At 32.6% G+C, this 20,529-nt stretch overlaps 2 long non-coding RNA genes across 11 annotated transcripts in view; one reads left to right on the top strand and one right to left on the bottom strand.

Annotated features, from left to right (window-relative positions):
• Positions 1–20,529, bottom strand: part of LOC112640757 (uncharacterized) — a 79,234-nt gene that overhangs the window by 18,137 nt on the left and 40,568 nt on the right. For 2 of the 6 annotated variants that reach the window (XR_003124188.3, XR_003124186.3), the window contains exon 3: positions 8,292–8,383. The exons of the other annotated variants lie outside the window; for them this stretch is intronic. This is a non-coding gene — a long non-coding RNA (uncharacterized LOC112640757). The remainder of the gene's footprint in view (positions 1–8,291; positions 8,384–20,529) is intronic. 6 annotated transcript variants of the gene reach the window in all.
• Positions 1–20,529, top strand: part of LOC112640758 (uncharacterized) — a 56,378-nt gene that overhangs the window by 10,529 nt on the left and 25,320 nt on the right. The window lies entirely within an intron of this gene.

The following is a 20,529-nucleotide window of genomic DNA, read 5'->3' on the forward strand; positions in this document are numbered from 1 at the left end:
CAACTGATAAATTATTGAACACTACATCTGAAACTGTTTAAATAAAAAAAAAGAAAGAAATATAAAGCTGGAAATGTAAAACCTATTCAGCAAATGCGAAAATTTCTACTAGGATATTTTAATCTGTAAGAAAATTGAAAGCATTACTTTTCAGTCAGATAAAAACACCTTCAGAAAGATTAAATGAAACTGAGGAAAAAAATGCATTTTAATTACTTGGATTCTGCTAAACAGAGAAAAAGAGTTTCACTTGGGGAAGTCAGCCAATATTTTACAGAATATAGAAAAGTAATGCAATTCATACTGCCATAGATATGATTTAAAACTGTTAAGAGTCTAAATATGAAACCAAACTAGATGCTATTTGGAAGATGGGCTAATTCAGGAAGGTCTTTTGGCATAATTAGGAGCCATTATTTCTTATTTCTTCAGATTTGATTCCATTAGTAAAGTGAAATTCACATTGTGTTAACACATTCAGAAAAGCAGGGAACCACTGAGGGGAGTGAGAAGTAAATACAAACCATCTGGGCATAGTCATATTTTCTAAATAATTATATCCATAATAAGAATTACTAAGAAATTATACAGATCTTCCTTGACTTACAAGGGGGTTATGTCCCAATAAACTCATCATAAGTGAGAAATATCAGAAGTCAAAAGTGCATTTATATACCTAATATACTGAACATCATAGCCTAACCTACTTTAAATGTGCTCAAAACCTTTACATTAGCCCACAACTGGGCAAAAACATCTGACATAAAGCCTATTTTATAATAAACTGATGAAAAGCTCACGCAACTTAATGAATACTGTATTGACAGTGAGAAACAGAATGGCTGTGGGGGTCCAGAACGGTTGCAAGTGTGTCGGTTGTTTACCTCGTGATTGCATGGCTGACTGGGAGCTACAGCTGCTGCTGCCCGCATCACAAGAGTATTACACTACATATAGCTAACCTGGGAAAGTATCAATATTCAAAATTCAAAGTATGGTTTTTACTGAGTGCTTACCACTCTCACGTCATTGTAAAGTTGTAAAATTGTAAGTCAAACCATCGTAAATTGGGAACCATCTGTATTTATCTTAATTGTATCTTCAAAATCTCTCCTCTTTCCAAACAGGAGAAGGAGGACAAAACCCACACAAATTAGTGTTTTCTATTTTTCAGTATCTTCACATATCTATATGCTTAAAACCCATTAACTACTGTGATGTGTTGATGTACTAAGTAAGTGATACTTAGGATATTAAAATTTCTCTTAAATGACATGGCAGTACCAGTTTCTAGAAGGAAAAGCAAAGAAAGGAAGAAGAGAGACTGTATTCAGTCCAGGAGTGAGGGAGGAAGGGGTAAGTAAGAAACTGAAAATTAACACAGGTATAAATAAAATATACCAACCCATTCTAATTGTGTCTATGGAAACTAGAAATTTAAAATTTTGATAAAATCCAATCAGTTTGCTCCTCTATGGATCATGCTTCTGAAGTTATATTTTAAATATGCTTTGCCTAAGTCAAAGTCACAAATCTTCTTTAATCATATTATATTATATTATATTATTAATATATTAATAATTATATAAAATAATACACTCTGGTTAGTCAGGGTGCTGCAGTTCAATCACTGACCAAGGTCTGTTTTTGCTGATGTGTTGAGTGCCAAAGCCAATGTCTGTCCCTTGTTGTGTTCAATTTATTTATTCAATAATTCTTACATGAGCCAATAATTCTGGGTTTTATTTGGTCAGGTGGTGGGTATTGAAAAGACTAGACACCCATTCACTTTCAGATGCTTTGATTTTGAACTAAACATTTTACCTAATCCCTCAAATCTCTTTACTCATGTGTGAAATGAAGAAAATTATACCTTTCTTACAGGATTTTCAGATGATTTAATTAAATAAGTAATGTAAAACATTTAGCACAGTGTCAGGCATATCGTAAGAAATAAGCAAATAAATAATTGATTCTGGATGATGATGATGATGATGATGATTCTATACTATGTGCTTGGGAAAATAATTAACGTTCTTGTAGTCTGTAATTTGTCTATCCATTTATGTACACTTTGTTCTAGTATCCAATATGTCTATTTTATGCCAGTAACACTGTCTTGGTTAAGTTTAAATAAATTTTGGAATCAGGAAGTGTTTAAATAAATTCCTAATTCAGGTAGTGTTAGTTCTTCATCTTAAAAGTAGTTTTAGCTATTTTAGGTTCTTTTTATCGACATATGTATTTTAGAATCCATTTGTCATTTCCAAAATAATTCTAAAAATAGACTTCGATAAGAGCAGTTTTAGTTTCATAGTAAAATTTAGAGGAAGGTATAGAAATTTACTGTCTACCATTTGTCCCTACACATGCACAGCCTCATACGTTATCAGCATGCCCCATCAGACTGAAGTGTTTGTAATAACTGATGAACTAAGGTTGACATATATCACCCAAATTCCATAGTTTACATTAGGGTTCGCTGTTGACATTATATAGTCCATGAGTTTTGACAAATGTATAATGGTATGTATCCTCCATTGTACATCACACAGAATAGTTTCACTGCCCTAAAAATCTTTTGTGCTTTACCTATTTACCCCTCACTTCCTTCCTCGTCCCCCCTGGGAACCACTGATCTTTTTCTTGTCTCCACAGTTTTGCCTTTTTTAGAATGTCATATAGTTGGACTCATGCCATTTGTAGCTTTTTTGATTGGTTTCTTTCATTAAATAACATGTTTTAAGTTTCCTCTACAATTCGGAGTAAATACTAAATAAAGCATGATTTCTGGATCATATGGTAAGAGCATATTCAGTTTTGTAAGAAACTGACAAACTCCCTTCCAAAGTGGTTCCACCAGTTTGCATTCCTCCCAGGAATCAATGGGATTTCCTGTTGCTCCACATCCCCACCAGCATATGGTGCCAGTGTTAGGCATTTTGGCCACTCTGTAATAGGTATGTACTAGTATCTTGTAATTTGTTTTCATGATGACTTTACGATGTGGAATGTCTTTTATGTGCTTATTTTCCATCTCTATATATTTGCCAAGGTATCTGTTAAGGTCTTTGGCCCAATTATTAATTATTATTATTTTTTTATTGTTGAGATATATTTTTTTAAGTTTTTAATTTTCATTCCATTAGTTAACATAGTGTTGTATTAGTTTCAGTTGTACAATATAGTGATTCAACAATTCTTTACATCAGGGATGCCTGAGTGGCTTAGTGGTTAAGCGTCTGCCTTTGGCTCAGAGCGTGATCTCGAGTCTGGGGATTGAATCCCACATCGGGCTCCCTGTGGGGAGCCTGTTTCTCCCTCGGCCTGTGTCTCTGCTTCTCTATGTGTGTCTCTGCCTCTCTATGTGTGTAAATAAAATATTTATTTATTCATGAAAGACACAGGGAGAGAGAGAGAGGCAGAGACATAGGCCAAGGGAGAAGCAGGCTCCATACAGGGAGCCTGACATGGGACTCGATCCCAGGACTCCAGGATCATACCCTGGGCTAAAGGCAGGCGCTAAACCACTGAGCCACCCGGGCTACCCAAATAAAATATATATATAAAAAAAAATTTCTTATATCACCCAGTGTTCATTGAAAATGCACTCCTTAATCCTCATCACCTATTTAACCTATCCCACCACCCTTGTGGTAACCATCAGTTTGTTTTCTATAGTAACAGTCACTTTCTTGGTTGTCTCTCTCTTTTCTTTTTTCCTTTGCTCATTTGTTTTGTTTCTTAAATTCCATATGTGAAATCATATGGTATTTGTTTTTCTCAGACTGACTTCATTTAGCTTTATACTCTCCAATTCCAACCATGGTATTGGAAATAGCAAAATTTCATTCTTTATGGTTGAATAATATTCCATTATTTATATATGTGTATATATAGATATACACACAAACACATACATGTACCACCTCTGCTTTATCCATTCATCTATGGATGGACACTTAGGCTACTTCCATATCTTGGCTATTGTAAATAATCCTGCTATAAATACAGAGGTGCATGTATGCCTTTGAATTAGTGTATTTGTATTCCTTGGGTATATACTCAGTAGTGTGATTGCTAGGTAATAAGGTAGTTTTATTTTTAATTTTTTGAGGAACTTCCATACTGTTTTCTATAGTGGCTGCACCTGTTTGCATTCCTACCAACAGTGCAAGAGGGTTCCTTTTCCTCCACATCCTTGTCAACATCTGTTGTTTCTTGTATTGTTGATTTTAGCCATTTTGAAGGTGTGAGGTGATACTGCATTGTTGAGTTTTAAGATTTCCCCCCTACATTTTGGTTAACAATCCTTCATCAGATGTGTCTTTTGCAAATAATTTTTCCCAGTTTTTGATTCATCTTCTAATATACTTGATAATGTCTTTCATGTAGAACAAAATTTTAAATATTACTAAAATCCAGCTTATCAATTTTTTCTTTTATCCTTTTGGTGTTGTAGTTAAAAAGTTACTGCCAAGCCCAGCATCATCTAGGTTCTCGTTATCTTCTAGGAGTTTTATAATTTTGTATTTTACATTTAAGTCTATGTTCTATTTTGAATAAAATTTTTTCAAGCATATAAGGCCTGTCTAGATTCAGATTCTTTGCATATGGATGTCCAGTTGTTCCAGCACAATTTGTTGAAAAGACTTTCTTTGATCCATTGTATTGCCTTTGCTCCTTTATCAAAGATCACTGGACTATATTAATGGAGTGTCTATTCCTGTACCTTCTGTCTTATTCTATTGATCTATTTGTTTACTCTTTCTCCAATACCACATTGACTTGATTACTGTAGCTTTATAGTAAGTCTTGGAGTTCCCACCAGGATTTTTATTAGAATTGACTTGTATCTGTTGATCAATTTGGAGAGAAGTGACATCTTGACAATATTGAGTCTTTGGACATTTGAACTCATTATAGCCCTATCTATTTAGATCTTTTAAAAATTTTCAATGATATTTTGTAGTTTTCAGTATACAGGTCTTGCACAGCTTTTGTTGGATTTACAAATATGAAATATGTTGAGATTAATCTGATGAGAAACATGCAAGACCTGTACATAAAAAGCTGCAAAACATTTATCAGAGAATTTAAAGAGGATCTAAATAAATGGTGGCATTCTTCTATGTTCCCGGTTTAGAAGACTCGGTAAGTATTTTTTTTTTACTATCCTAAATTATTTTTATTTTAGTTTCTGGTCATTTAATGCTTGTATATAGACATACATTTTTGTATATTTATCTTATATCTTTATTATTTCTAGGAACTTTTTTGTAGTTTCTATCAGATTTTATACTTACACAATAATGAAAAAAATTAATTCTTAAATCAAACAGCTCTGTCATGGATTTGATATATTAATATAAGATTATATCATTTTGGAATTAGCAAAAATTTACTATAATGAGCAGCAAAAGCATTCAGGTCACTAATTTTGTCTGGAACAAAGCTTTACTATTTGAATAATATACTAATATATCTAGAGAGTTCAGTTAAATGATTGTTAACAAAGCATACTGAAATGAGTAATATTTTAGAAAATAAATAAGCATATAAACGTCTCAAGGGGACTCTTTTTACAATGGCAGTTCTCCAACCATTGTAATATTGACCTTGAGATGATCTCTCTATGAAGTAATGACATATTTGTGTATATGCATTCGTGTGTGTGTTTAACTTTACATTTTAACAATCTTTCAGTAATAATAATAATTATTTTATTAAATGAATTAAATCACTAGAGTAGAAGTTGCTCAAAAAATAGTTTTATTATAATATTAGGATTGTAGAGAGTGACATAGTTTACAAAGAGCTATCATATATACCATCACTTGTTATTATTACAAAAATCAAAGTTATTGTTTATCCCCTGTGTAGAAGATAAAATTGTGCTTATGTTTTTTTTTTTTTTGTGCTTATGTTATCTGTTATAATATTACACATATCACTGGGAGCATATCCAGTACTCAAACTCAGAGACATTTAAGGAATTTTTGAATATCATGATGTCAATAGTAATTGCCTTAAAACAAGTAGGAAACAAATAAAAAGTGCATATAAATAGTATTTTCATTAAAGTGCATCTTTCAAATAACATACATGCTTTCCTAAACCAATGTGAAGGTTTTTGGTACCAACAGCCCAAATACAGGCTTTAAAGAAAAGTGTTTGTTTTACTGGCAAAGATTTTGTAATAGCAAGGTTTGTTCCAGTATTTTATTTGAAGTAAATAGTTATAGCTAGCTAAGATGGCCCACAATTTCACAGCACAAATGGAATGTTTTCACTGGATAACTGCCATTGATGCCCTTTTTGACTGCTTTTTGCACTATGGCACTCCAAGTATTTTCAGTTAAATATTACTGGCAAAATGTGTTGTGTCAATTTTTCCCTTCTTTTGGCCACTTTAAAATGTAGGAACTGACATCCATGTAAAGTATCAGCTCTATCTTGTCTCCAAGTAAATCTTTATCAGGTAAGGCATTTTATTTGTCCATTCAGACTTAATAGCCAGTGTGATGTGTAATTAGTCTCATGGCCATACATTTAGTACTTGTTGTGGCTGAAGTAGGTCCTAGTCTGTATACCCTGTATATATACTAGTCTGTATATATACTAGTATATAGCTATACTAGTATGTCCTAGTCTGTAGGTGTTTTAATCCTCTTTTCCTGTTGGTCTGATTTTATTGCTTCTGCTTCAGTGTCATATTCACCTAATTTGATATTTATGTTGGAAGTTAAATCTACAAAGTTAAAGAGAAAGAGAATTCTCAAGAGACTCATAATTGTATTCGTCGAACATTTGTGTATACTGAGGCATAAGCACCATGAAAGCAAGGGCTTTGTCTTTTTTAAAGCTATTATGTAGAGCTAAATCAGTGCTTTTTTTTTTTTTTAATATAGCAGGCATTGAATTAACACTTATTTAATGAGTGAACCAAGTGGTAGCACTTACTGAGATAATGACAACTATGGGTTGGGGGCTTTGTGTAGAATATCACAAGCTGAGCTTTGGATACATTAATTTGAAAATGCTTTTGAATCTTCAAAGGGAGATGTGAATTAGTCAGAGTTGAGAAATAGAAGAGGGAAGCAGTCTGGATAAAAGATAAATATTTAGAATCTTCTGCATATAGATGAAACCTAAAACCATGAATAAAAATGAGAGTCTACACTCTCCCTGAATAAAAGAAGGGGACCTATGACATCGCCTGAGAAACTCTACCACCTATAAAGAGATTGAAGGAGAAAAGTCTAAAGGATAAGATTATCAATAAGCTGTTCCCTATACATTTCCTCAACATGCTAGGGCTATCCACCTTGGAATTAAAGACCATGTAAGCCATCAAGAGAACTTCAGAGCGGCAAGATAACAGAAAACAACAAAAAGAAGGAAAGTACGAGCTTTCTTTTCTAAGTTGTGAGTAGCTGACTATGTTTCCTGAGCAACATATTATGATGTCTGAACACATATGAGCAGGATTTAGGGTTTTAATCAAATAAAATTTACAACAAAATTATCTAGCATATTTAATAATATGACTAATCCTTATTGTGCTTCATGGTAATTAGGCACAATGTTAAGCAGCTTGCAGAAATGAATGTGATTAGCATAATGTTTATATAGCTAAACTCAATTGTTTTTTTATTGTCAAGTGAAGAATAGGGAGGCAAAATATGTGTAAGAAGGATGCTTTTTTGAGGTCTCTTCAAAACTCTTTGATAAATAACCTGGTAATAGCTTTCTTTGCAAAGTAAAGAAGCTCCTCAGTCAAAATACTTGTTAATTGCTTTACAAGAAAAGCCAGTAAAGAATAGATTCTGAGTTTCATTTCCCATCTTGATTTAAAAATCTGTCATCTTATTGACAATTTAAGGTGTTTAAAAGATGAGAAGAAAGTAGCTTAGTAGAATTTAAACAAATTGGCATCTAATAAGAAGAAGGTCAGATCAAGGTAGCCTAGGAAAAAGCCAAAGACAAATTGGAAAGACATCATGATAAAGTTAATGTTAGGTTAAACAAGCAATATAATGAGAGAAAGTCAGAAATTACCATCTTTTTATCTTTCACAGTGCAATTTCTGACTTTTCAGGCAAATCAGAGAAAGTTCTGTGGCTTCCGTCCATACTTTAGTAACATAAATTCTTATAATTATTTCCAGTCATAAAAGTTATATCAAGTCAGTAATTAATGCCAGTCCAAATTAATAATTAAAATTTATAAGCTAAGATAAAGCTTAGCTTTTACTCTTATCTCAATTTGGTCTCTGGCAGGGTACATACCTTCAGTGGAAAAAGGTGTTATGGTAGGTGTCTTCCTTTCCCAACCTTGCTCTTCTATATTCTCATTCTTGTATACTCTTTGTTTTTTATTTCTTCAGGGTTCAAAAAAATAATAGAAAAAAAAAAGAAATTTATCAAAGGCCAGAAAAGTTCTTACTTGACTAACATAGTCATGGTCTAATAGTTATTTTGTTCTCTGGGCTTGGCACTGTATTTAGAGTAAAATCTATATTTGTTTTACATTCTTCTCCTAGTCTTCCTCTTCCTTCTCCTTTTCCTCTTCCTCTTCTCCTTCTTCTCTTTCTCTTCTTCTCTTTATTTCCTTCCTTTTTCTTTCCCCCCTCCTTCATCTTTTTTTTTTCTATTTCTATCTCAGAAATGTTAGCAACTGTTTTAATTCAAATGTCATTTTCATTTAGATCACTCTCTTTAGTGGATGATTTCATAAGGACAAAAAGGGGTCATTTAATTCAGGGATAGGGTAACACTAAATGGTTGTGCCTAATAACAACTTCAAAATACATGAAACAAAAACTGATGTCACTGTAAATCACCAAATATTGCTGGGTAGTTTAATATTCCCCTCTCAATAATTGATGGGATATTTGACAGAAAATCAGTAGGTATAGAAGACAAAAACAAACAACAACAAAATTATTAACCAACATGACCTGAAAAACATTTTTTTTGACCTGAAAAACATTTATACAGCAAATGAAATTTCCAACTTCTTTTTAGGGGTACCTAGAATATCTTTCCAGAAAGATTCTCAACTATGAAAAAAAGTTTCCAATGAACAATCCAAAAGGGAAATTAAGAAAACAATTTCATTTACAATAGCATCACAAAGAATAAAATACTTAGGATTAATCTTAATTAAGGAAGTGAAACATCTGTACAACTGAAGGTTACAAAAAATTGACAAAAGAATTAAAAACAATTAAAGAGAAACACACCTCATGTTTACAGATCAGAAGGCTTAATATCGTTAAGCTGTTAATACTACACAAAGTTAACTATATATTTAATGTAATTCTTATCAAAATCCCAAAAATTTTTTTATAAAAATAGAAAAAAAATCCAACTTAAAATTCATATGGAGTCTCAAGCAATCCTGAACAGCCAAAACAATCATGAAAAGGAAGAATATAATTGGAAGAGCCATACTTCCTAACTTCAAAACTAATTAAAAAGCTATGGTAATCAAAATTGTGTGGTACTGGCATTAAGACAGACATACAGACAAATGGAAAAATAGCAAACCCAGAAGTAAATTCTTGCATATGTTATCAAATGTTTTTTGACAAAGGTGCTAAGGGCATTCAATGGAGAGAGAAGTCTTTCTAACAAACGGTGTTGGAAAAACTGGGTATCTCTACACAAAAAAATTAAGTTGGACCCTTCTCTTATATCACACAAAAAATAATTCAAAATAGGGCAAAGACCTAAAAATAAGAGTCAAACTTATGAAACTTAGAAGAAAACAAGGGAGAAAGTTTCATAACATGAATGTTGCAGTGACTATGTGAATATGATACCAAAGTAGAGGCAATTAAATAAAATAGATAAACTGGACTGCACTAAAATTAAAACATTTTGTACATCAAAGGGTACAATTAATAAAGCCATCTATGGAATGGGAAAAACACAAGCGACTCACTTTTTTGATAAGGGATTAATAACCAAAAGATATAAAGAATTCCTATAAAAATGAAAATCAAAGGGTATCTGGGTGACTCAGTTGGTAGAGTGTCCAACTTTTGGTTTTAGATCAGGTCCTACTCTCAGGGGTCATGAGATCAAGCCCCATGTCAGACTCTGTGCTCAGTGGGGAGTCTCCCTGAGATTCACTCCCTCTGCCCTTCCCTACTTGCTCACACTCTTTCTCTCTCTCTTTTTCAAATAAATAAATCTTAAAAAAAAATTTTTTTAAACCTCCAATCATGAGATCACCTCACACTGATTAGGATGACTACTCTCAAAAAAACAGGAAAACAAAACAAATCAAATATTGGTGAGAATGTGGAGAAACTAGCATACTTGCACACTTCTGATGTGAATGTAAAATGGTACAGCCATTTTTACTTTTTTTGTTCTCAAGTTGGAAGATAACTTGATTTGGGGGCATATACTTCATGTAGAACTACATGCAGCAAGAAAGAAATCACCTTCTTTCCTCATCATTTTGCAGAGCCCAAAGAAAAGAGTACTCTACGGAAAAGAGTATGGCAATTCCTCAAAAAATTAAGTATAGAATTATCATATGATCCAGAAATTCCACTTCTGGGTATATAAATGAAAATAATTGGTATCAAGGGTCATAAAGACATATTTGTATACCCACATTCAAAGTACCATTATTCAAAATAGCTGTGAAATAGAAGGAACCCCAGTGTTCATCTATGGATGAATGGATAAACAAAATGTGGTATATACATAAAATGGAATGCTATGCAGCCTTTATAAAGGTAGAGAAGTATATGATATTCAAGAACATTGATGAAACCTGAGGACACTATACTAAGGTAAGTAAACCAGTCAGTCACAGAAAGACAAATACTGCATAGTTTCATTTATATGAGGCACCTAGAGTAATCAAATTCATAAAGACAGAAAATAGAATAGCAGTTACCAAAGGCTGGAAGGAGGATATGGTATTACTGCTTAATGGTATAGAGTTCCAGTTCTGTGGGATGAAAAGTTCTAGACATTGGCTGCACTATAGTGTGAATGTACTTAACACTACTGAACAGTACAATTAAAAATGGTTGAGATGATAAAGGTTGTGTGATAAATACTTTTTAAAAAGAGAGATAGATAAAATGAAACATAGATAAAAATGAAAATCATAAAAGGTATTTTATCCAACCAAACTGGAGTTAAATTTGAAATAAACAATTGAAAGATTTCTGAACTGTCTGCCACATATTTGCAATTGAAATAACATACACCAATTAACCATGGGTCAATGACAAACTTAAAATTAAAAAAAAAAAAAGAAGCAAAGTAATTTTAACTGAATGGAAATAAAAACAAAATGCCAAATTCAAGGGGTACAGCTGAAGCAGTGTTTATAGAAAATATACAGCATCAAATACATACATTAGAGGGGAACAAAGGACAAAAATCCATATCAGTTTCTACTTTAAGAAATTATAAAAACAAAAGACTATAAATAAAACCACATTGAGAGAAAAATAAAATACTAAAGATCAGAGTAAAAATTAATAAAATAAAAAATAAAGTTACTAAAAGCAAATGCTACTTATTTGAGAATATTGATAAAAATAATGTCTTTAGCCAGAGTGATCATGAATAGAGGGAAAACATAAATTATTCATATCAGAAAAGAGAGAGAGATACCATCACTATACATATTTTTAAAAGATAAGTATTTTGAAAACTACTTTATGCAAATATACTGAACACTTTAGAAAACAATAGATATCTTGAAACATACAAATTGAATAGCTCACTGATGAAAAACAGATTACTTGAATAGCCCTATATCTATCAAAAAATCAAATTTATAAGTAAAAATCATTCAACAAAGAAAACTACAAGCACAATCAGCTTTATTGGTGAATTATATTCATTATTTGGAAAAAAATCATACAGATTTTACACAAAACCCTTCAAGAAACTAAGTTAGAAGGCAGAGGAAGACTTTACAACTAACTTTGTGAGGCCAGAATTATAATGGTACAAAACAGACAATGAGATTGCAAGAAAAAAAATCGGAAATATCCCACATGGACCATCAGTGCAAATATTCTAAACTATGTTTTAATAAAATTAAATTTAAAAATATATACAAAGGCTCAGATATCATGAACTATTTGGTTTGATCCATGAGCAGAAGGTTGGCTTAATATTAAAAAATAAATCAATGGAATTCATTATATTAACAAACAGAAAATCATCTCAGTGCATATAGAAATAGACTTTAACAATAACTGGCATCTACTCCTTCCTGATTAAAAAAAAAAAAAAACTCAATAAACTAGAATTACAAAGAAATTTCTTCAACTAGCTAAAAGGCTCCTTTGGAATAACTACAGTTAACATCATATTTGACTGTAAGAACAGAAATTGCCCCAAGACCAGGAAAAAAAAATTAAGGTATCCACTGTCACAACCCCTAATCAATATTAAACTAAAATTTCTAGCTAGAGGAATAGGACAAATAAAGAAATCAGAGATCTTCACATTGAGAAAGAAGTAGACTGTCTTTCACTCATGGATGGAAGATCATCTATGTAAAACATCATTTGGTTCGTTACAAAAAGCTATTGGAACAAATAAGAGATTAGCATAGCAGTAGAATAAAAATGACTATACAGATTATATGATATTTCTATATCCTATCAACAGTCATCAGAAATTGAAATATAAAAAAAAAGGTATACTGAACAGTAGCATCAGATATATAGAATATTTTGGGAGAAATTGAACTGTGCAAGTTTTATACACTAAAAACTACAAAATATGTGGAATTCCTAAAATATCTATTTAAATAGAGAGATATATTTATAGATCAGAAAACTCAACATTTTTTAAGCTATCAATTATTCCTAGATACATTCGAATTCAGATCAAAATCTCAGATTTTTCTTTTTGGGTAGAAATAAACAAGTTATTTCTAAATTCAAAGGACCTAGAATAGAATTTTTTTTCTTAAAAGAAGAAAAAGTGGAAAGATTACCCATATTCTAAGTACAGCAACCATGGCAATGTAGTATATGTATCAAAGAGATAAATGTAATGTAATAAAGAGTACAGAAACAGATGTACAAATATACAGTCATTTGATTTTTAACAAAGGTACAAAGGCAGATCAGTGGAAAAACAATTGTCTTTTCATAAGTTTTAGTTTCTGAATTTTAGAAATGTATATGCAAAAATAAATGAACTTGTACCTATATTTCACATTTACATAAATTACATCAAATGGATAATATATTTAAATATAAAACCAAAAAATTCTAGAAAACATTTGAGAAAGTCTTTGTAAACTTGGTTAGGCAAAGATTTCTTAGATGCAGCACCAAAGCATAACTCATAAAAGACAAAATCAATACACTGAAATCCATCTGAGTTAAGAATTTCTACTTTAAAAGACACTGGTAAGAGAATGAAAAGAGAAGGCACAGACTTGGAGAAAATATATTCTAGTCACTTTAAGAACAAAACATACAGAACCATATACAGAACCCAAAACTCAATAAATAGCATAAAAGCCAATTAATTTTTTTTAAATTAACACTCAAAGAAAATATATGGACGACAAATAACACTAAAAGATATTCCATATTATTAGCTGTAAAGGAAAGTAAAACTCTAGTGAGATATCACTGCAAACCTATTAGGTCTAAAACTAAAAAGACTAACAATGTCAAGTGCTGCCAAGATGGTGGGGAAACTGAAAGTCTCATAGCCTTCTGGGAAAGTGGTAAATAATTTGACAGTTTCTAAACGTTAAACACATGCCGACTCCATCATTTATTCCTTGCTCTCCCTGATGGAATGAAATATTCAGCAATTAAAAAGAATGAACTATTCTTGTATGCAACCAAATGGATGATTCTCAAAATGATTATGCTTAGTTGAAGGTGCCAGACAAATCGAGTACGTACTGTAAGATTCTATTTATATAAAATCGTAGGAAATGCAAACTAATCTACAGCAACTGAAGGCATCTCAGTGGTTGCCAGTGATCAGAGTGGGTGGTAAGAGGCAGAAGGGAAGAATTTGAGAAAATTTGGGGTTGATGCAAAATCCATTATCTAGATTGTATATATATGTCAATACCCATCAAACTATGTACTTATGTGCAGATTATTTTATACCATTTATAAGTCAATATTTTTTAGGAAGGAGAAATAAAGACCTTTTCAGATAATCAAACACTGACAGAATTTATCACTAGCAAATCAACACTATAAAACATTGAAGATGTTAGAAGAAGAAAAATGATACCAGAATTTTGGTTCTAAATGTAGTGAATAATACTGGAACTGATAAATATGTGATACATATATTTTTCTCAGTTTAAAATCTCTCTAAAAGAGAACTGACTGGATAAAGTACTGACAATAGAGTGTATTTGGGGGCATATGGCATATGTGGAAATAAAATATATAAGAAAAATAGCATGAAGAATGGGAGGTAGGAATGAAATTACAGTGTTATAATAAGTCCTTCCACTATAACTGAAGCAATATAATATCATTTAAAAGTAGATGTGATAAGTTCATTATGCACACTATAGATTCTGAAGCAACCATCAAAAACAAAATAAAACGAAATTAACAAGTAAACAAACAAGTAAAAAAGAAGTTGTAACTTATAAGCAATGGTTGAAATAAAATGGAAGCATAAAAATAGTCCCAATGAAGGCAAGAAAGGAATAGAAAAACACTAAAAATAAATAGGAAAATAACCATATTTAGCTAGATGTAGAATTAAATCCAACCAAATCAATCATTAGATTAGGGTGTATAAAAATTTCAATTTGGAAGTAGAGATTGAAAAAATTGATTCAAAAAATGAAGATACCAGGGCACCTGGGTGGCTCAGTGGTTGAGCGGCTGCCTTCAGCTCAGGGCGAGATCCCAGATCATGGGATCCAGTCCCACATCAGGTTGCCTGCATGGAGCCTGCTTCTCCCTCTGCCTGTGTTTCTGCCTCTCTCTCTGTGTGTCTCGTGAATAAATAAATAGAACTTTTAAAAAAAAAGAAAAAAAAGATCTCACTATATACTGTCTAAAGTAAGTCCATATTAAATATAAGAAAGTAGTTAAACTAAAAGTTAAAAGATATAAAAAGCTATAATGTGAAAATACTTAATAAAAAATACAAAATAAGCTGATGTGGCTATGTCCCTGTAAGGCAAAGGAGATTCGAGAACAAGGACTGTAACAAAGATGTGAGGTTCCTGCTTGTAGTTTGTGGAGTTTCCAACAATTGGAATGAGTGGAATCGAACTGAGTTTTAAGGGAGTCATACTTCCAGAGATACCTTAATCTGGCAACGTGGGCATTGCCCAGCCCTAAGCAAATCCCCAGTTCTTAAATAGACAAGAATAAGAAGAGTTCTGATAAAGCTTTAAGGACCCCACCTCACTTCTCTGAGATCTGGCCATAGATAAACTTATCAAAATAGATCCTTTCAGAGAACAGAAAGAGAGATAAACATATACAGAATGCAGAATTCATGTCCTGGCCAGCTAGGGCAGAGAATTTTTGATATCGCAGTCCAGATAAATAGGACATATGCAGTTCAACACTGAAATTTGCATGTTGTGTATCTTCTATTCACCTCCAAATGGTGTTTAATACTGCAATTATCCTGCCTGTCTCTGTTTTGTTGTTGTTGTTGCTGTTTCTACATGATCATATATTGAAGGTATTGTGACTGGTTGTTGACTACTAAGCCACAGGTTTCTGAACCATGATAAACTACAGCTATTGCTGATTCAAGGAAAACATACTGAGTATTCTTGACTCAGGGAACTCTTGCCCCATGATATTATTTGAGATTTAGCAGATGAGATTTAGGGTTGTCTAACTTTGGAAGCTAGTAAGGACATTTTTACTGTATGTAGAACAATCATAATAGCCACAATATTAATAGCAGCTATCATTTACTGAATAACCACTATTTGTCAAACATGATACTGGCCCTTTCAAGTTGGATCATTCCACTCAATCCTTTAGATAATTCCATGAGAAGGACATCATTATTATTGACACTTTTACAGATATTTAAATGAAACATTAGATTTAAAAAGGGGAAGGCATGTCACCTGGGCGGCTCAGATGGTTAAGCATCTGCCTTTGGCTCAGGTCATGATCCTCGTGTCCTGGGATACAATCCTGCATTGGGTTCCTTGCGCAGTGGAGAGCTCTCTCTCCCTCTGCCCCCTTGCTCATGCACTCATGTTTTCTCTCTCTCTCTCTCTCTCTCTTATTCTTACTCTATCTCAAATAAAGTATTTTTTTAAATTAAAAATTTAAAAATTAAAAACTAAAAAAAAAGCAAAAACAAAAAAATGAGCTCAGGATTCTACAGTGATGGAAATGTCACACCTGGAATATGAAGCCAAGTACTTCAATTCTCAAATATCATATTATAAATAAATTAGGCATGGATGTTCTTGTTATGTATGCCTGGAAAGAAGGGTGTGTGTATGTGTGTGTGTGTGTGTGTGTGCACAAGAAGATGCCTAATCAATCCAGAGTCAGAGTCTGATGAACAAATTTGAAAATTAAGATCATCTGTGCCTAAATTCTGATGAACTTTTTGCTTTTCAATACTAATCAGGTAATTTCATTTAAATTACCTTTAACAAGGTAATGTGCAAGGTCTTCAGTTGTTTCCTAATTACAATGAAGATATTACATAACATCTTTTATCGTTTAATTGATTGATTCAGCATATGTATCCAGGATCCCTTTCTACTAAGATAGGTACTGAAGGTCCAATTAAGAAAATAGATTTTAGTTCCACTTTCAAGTCTTATGTGGAGTAAAGCTTTGATACAGAATCAATAAATGATTAAGTAAATGAATTAAATATAAATTTCAAGATTTCTTGACTGAAAATATTGAAATACAGTTGGACACGTGGCTATAAACTTTGTGTGCAACAGACACTAGAAAAATGATAGATTTGAGGGCAAAACTCCCCGAATATTTATTACTTTGTGTCCTCATTTGTAGCCCAAAAACTGATATGAAGAAAAGCTATTTTATTTGAAATTTTACTTAAGTTTAGGCCAATAATCAAATAAATGAGCAATGAAATGTTTGAAGCCAAAGTGGTCCAGATTTTTTTCTTTCAAGAAATATCTCTTTCTCTTTTCTTTGGTTGATGTTTTTGTTGTTGTTGTTGTTGGTGGTGGTGGTGGTGGTGGTTTGTTTGCTTTGTTGGACTTAAAACTCACAGCTTCCACATCCAGAATAGATAAAATAGTATGAAATAGACATTTACTTATGAAATATTTCCTCATAAGTCACGATTAACCTCAACTACAGATTTCATTTCTAAGTTATGCCCTTTCTTTCTTGTGCCCAATCAAAATGAACATTTCTGAAATTTTGTTCACTGAGGGCTTGTAATTTGTAGTATTTTAAAATAAGTATCAGTTGACTCGATTTGTCAAGATATATGAAACTCAGGCAGGTTATGCTATGTGTACTTATGTTAAGTCATGGTATTTAAAATATGTAAGATCATTTGTTTGCATCCATTTCATTACCTAAGATGACCTAGAATGACTAAGTAGTCACAAATAGTGGGGTTATTTTTTTTTTGATTGTTCATTAAGTACCTACTAGGTATATAATAGGATTCATGTTTACAAAAGAAATAAAGAGATCCCAGTTTCTATGAGCTTGAACTTTAAGGGGAGACAAGACACATGGTGTTTTTTACAAAAACAGTGGCCCACCCAGAGAGATATCAGAAATGGAATGAGATTAGTACTGGCTAATAGAAGGAGAATGCAAGTGCAAAACCGTAAGTTCTAATTATAGAGTGAAATGTATCACAGAAAATTATTTGACTATAGAGTTTAAATGAACAAAAGAATGTTTCCTCCACACTTTAATGTTTCTAAAGATCTTCATCATCATCATACCCACCATCATCTTCATAACAAACATTTATTGACTTCTTGGAATATTCCAGGCACAGCTCCAAGAACTTCTCACATATTAATTCATTAATTTTTACCAAACCCCTGTAGCTTAATGTAAACACCATTTTGATTTTAGAGATGAGGAAGTTGAAGCAGAAGAACTTGTCCAAAGCTATGAGGCATGTAGCCAGTCATAGGGCTGGGTTTATATACATTGTGGCAGGCAAGCAGACCACTGAGCCCAGATTTTCATCTTCTTTTGAACAATGCAGTCAGCTTGACAATTTGTTTACACTGTGTCTGGTTTTATTTTTTTTTTTAGATTTTATTTATTTATTATTTATTTTATTTATTTATTTTGTATGAGAGACACAGAGAGACAGAGATTGGCAGAGACACAGTCAGAGGGAGAAGCAGGCTCCATGCAGGGAGCCTGATGTGGGGACTCGATCCCGGTCTCCAGGATCAGGCGTTGGGGTGGTGCTAAACTGCTGAGCCACCCAGGGATCCCCCCCTGTACTGAGTTTTATATAAATATATTCTTTTTTTAATATAAATTATTCTTCTGTTAGCATATTTGTTCTAAAAATACTATTAAAATATAATATTTTTTGTTGTTTCAGGGTTTTTATTTATTTATTTTCATTTTTTATTTTTTTCAGGTTTTTTATTTAAACTCTGGTGAGTTAACATGTAATATAAATTTGGTTTTGGGAGTAGAATTTAGAAATTCATCACTTCTATATCAACACTCCATACATATCACACATGCCCTCCTTAACACCCATTACTCGTTTAGCCCATCCCCCACCCACCTCTCCTCCAGCAACTTTCAATTTGTTCTGTATAGTTAAAAGTCTCTTATGATTTGCCTCCTTCTCTTTTTTTCTTCCCCTTTCCCCCTTGTCCATCTGTTTTGTTTCTTAAATTCCACATGAGTGAAATCATATATTTGTCTTTCTCTGACTGACTTGTTTCACTTAGCATAATACTAGCTTCATTCACATCACTGCAAATGGCAAGATTTCTTTCTTTTTGATGGCTGAGTAATATTCCATTGTATACATATACTACTACTTTAACCATTCATCAGTCAATGGACATTTGGGCTCTTTCCATAATTTGGCTATTGTTAATACTGCTGCTATAAACATTGGGATGCATGTGCCCCTTTTGAATCACTATTTTTGTATCCTTTGGGTAAATACCTAGTAGTGCACTTGCTGGGTTGTAGAGTAGCTCTATTTTTGACTTTTTGAGGAACCTCCATACTGTTTTCCAGAGTGGCTACACCAGTTTTCATTCCCACAACAATGTGAGAGGGTTCCCCTTTCTCCACATCTTTGCCAACATCTGTTGTTTCTTACATTGTTAAATTTAGCCATTTTGACAGTTGTGATGTGGTACATAATTGTGATTTTGATTTGTGTTTCCCTGATGATGAGTGATGTTGAGCATCTCTTCATGTGTCTGTTAGACATCTGTATGTGTTCTTTGGAAAAATGTCTGTTCATGTCTTTTGCCCATTTCTTAACTGATTATTTTTTGGGGTGTTTAGTTTGAAAGTTCTTTATAGATTTTGGATACTAACCTTTTATCAGATATGTCACTTGAAAATACCTTCTCCCCATCTGTAGATTTCCTTGTAGTTTTGTTGACTGTTTCCTTCATTGTGCAGAAGCTTTTTATGTTGATGAAGTACTGATAGTTCATTTTTACCTTTGTTTCCCTAGACTTGGGAGACATGTCTAGAAAGAAGTCAGTATGGCTTATTTCAATAAAGTTACTGCCTGTGCTCTCCTCTAGGATTTTTATGGTTTCAAGTCTCACATTTAGGTCTTTCATCCATTTTGACTTTTTTTTAGGTATGGTACAAAAAACTGGTCCAGTTTCATTCTTTTTTGTACTGCTATTCAGTTTTCTCAATACCATTTGTTAAAGAGACTTTTTTCCCACTGGATATTCCTTTCTGATTTATTGAAGATTAATTGGCCATATAATTGTGGGTTTATCTCTGGGTTTTCTATTCTGTTCTATTGTTTTGCCAGTACCATACTGTCTTGATCACTACAGCTTTGTAACATAACTTCAAGTCCAGAGTTGTGCTGTCTTCAGCTTTGTTTTTCTTTTTCATTATTGCTTTGGTGATTTTAAATCTTTTGTGATTCCACACAAATTTTAGGATTGTTTGCTGTTGCTCTATGAAAAATCTTTTTGGTGTTTTGCCAGGGATTGCAACAAACAAAAGTTCAGAATTAATCACTTCACAGGCAAATTCTACCAAACATCTGAAGAAGAGTTAATATCTATTATTTTTAAACTATTCCAAAAAATAGAAAGGGAAGGAAAACTTCAAATTCCATTCTATGAGGCCAGCATTGCCCTGATACCAAAACCAGACAAAGACTCTATTAAAAAGAACTATAAGCCAATATTCCTGATGAACACAGACGTAAAAATTCTCAATAAAATACTATAAATCAAATTAAATAGTGCATTAGAGGAATCATTCACCACAATCAAGTGAGATTTATTCCTGGGCTGCAAGCATTGTCCAATATTTACAAATCAATCAATGTGATATATCACATTAAT

This window comes from Canis lupus, chromosome 6, assembly GCF_003254725.2.
Source record: "Canis lupus dingo isolate Sandy chromosome 6, ASM325472v2, whole genome shotgun sequence".
NCBI lineage: Eukaryota > Metazoa > Chordata > Mammalia > Carnivora > Canidae > Canis > Canis lupus.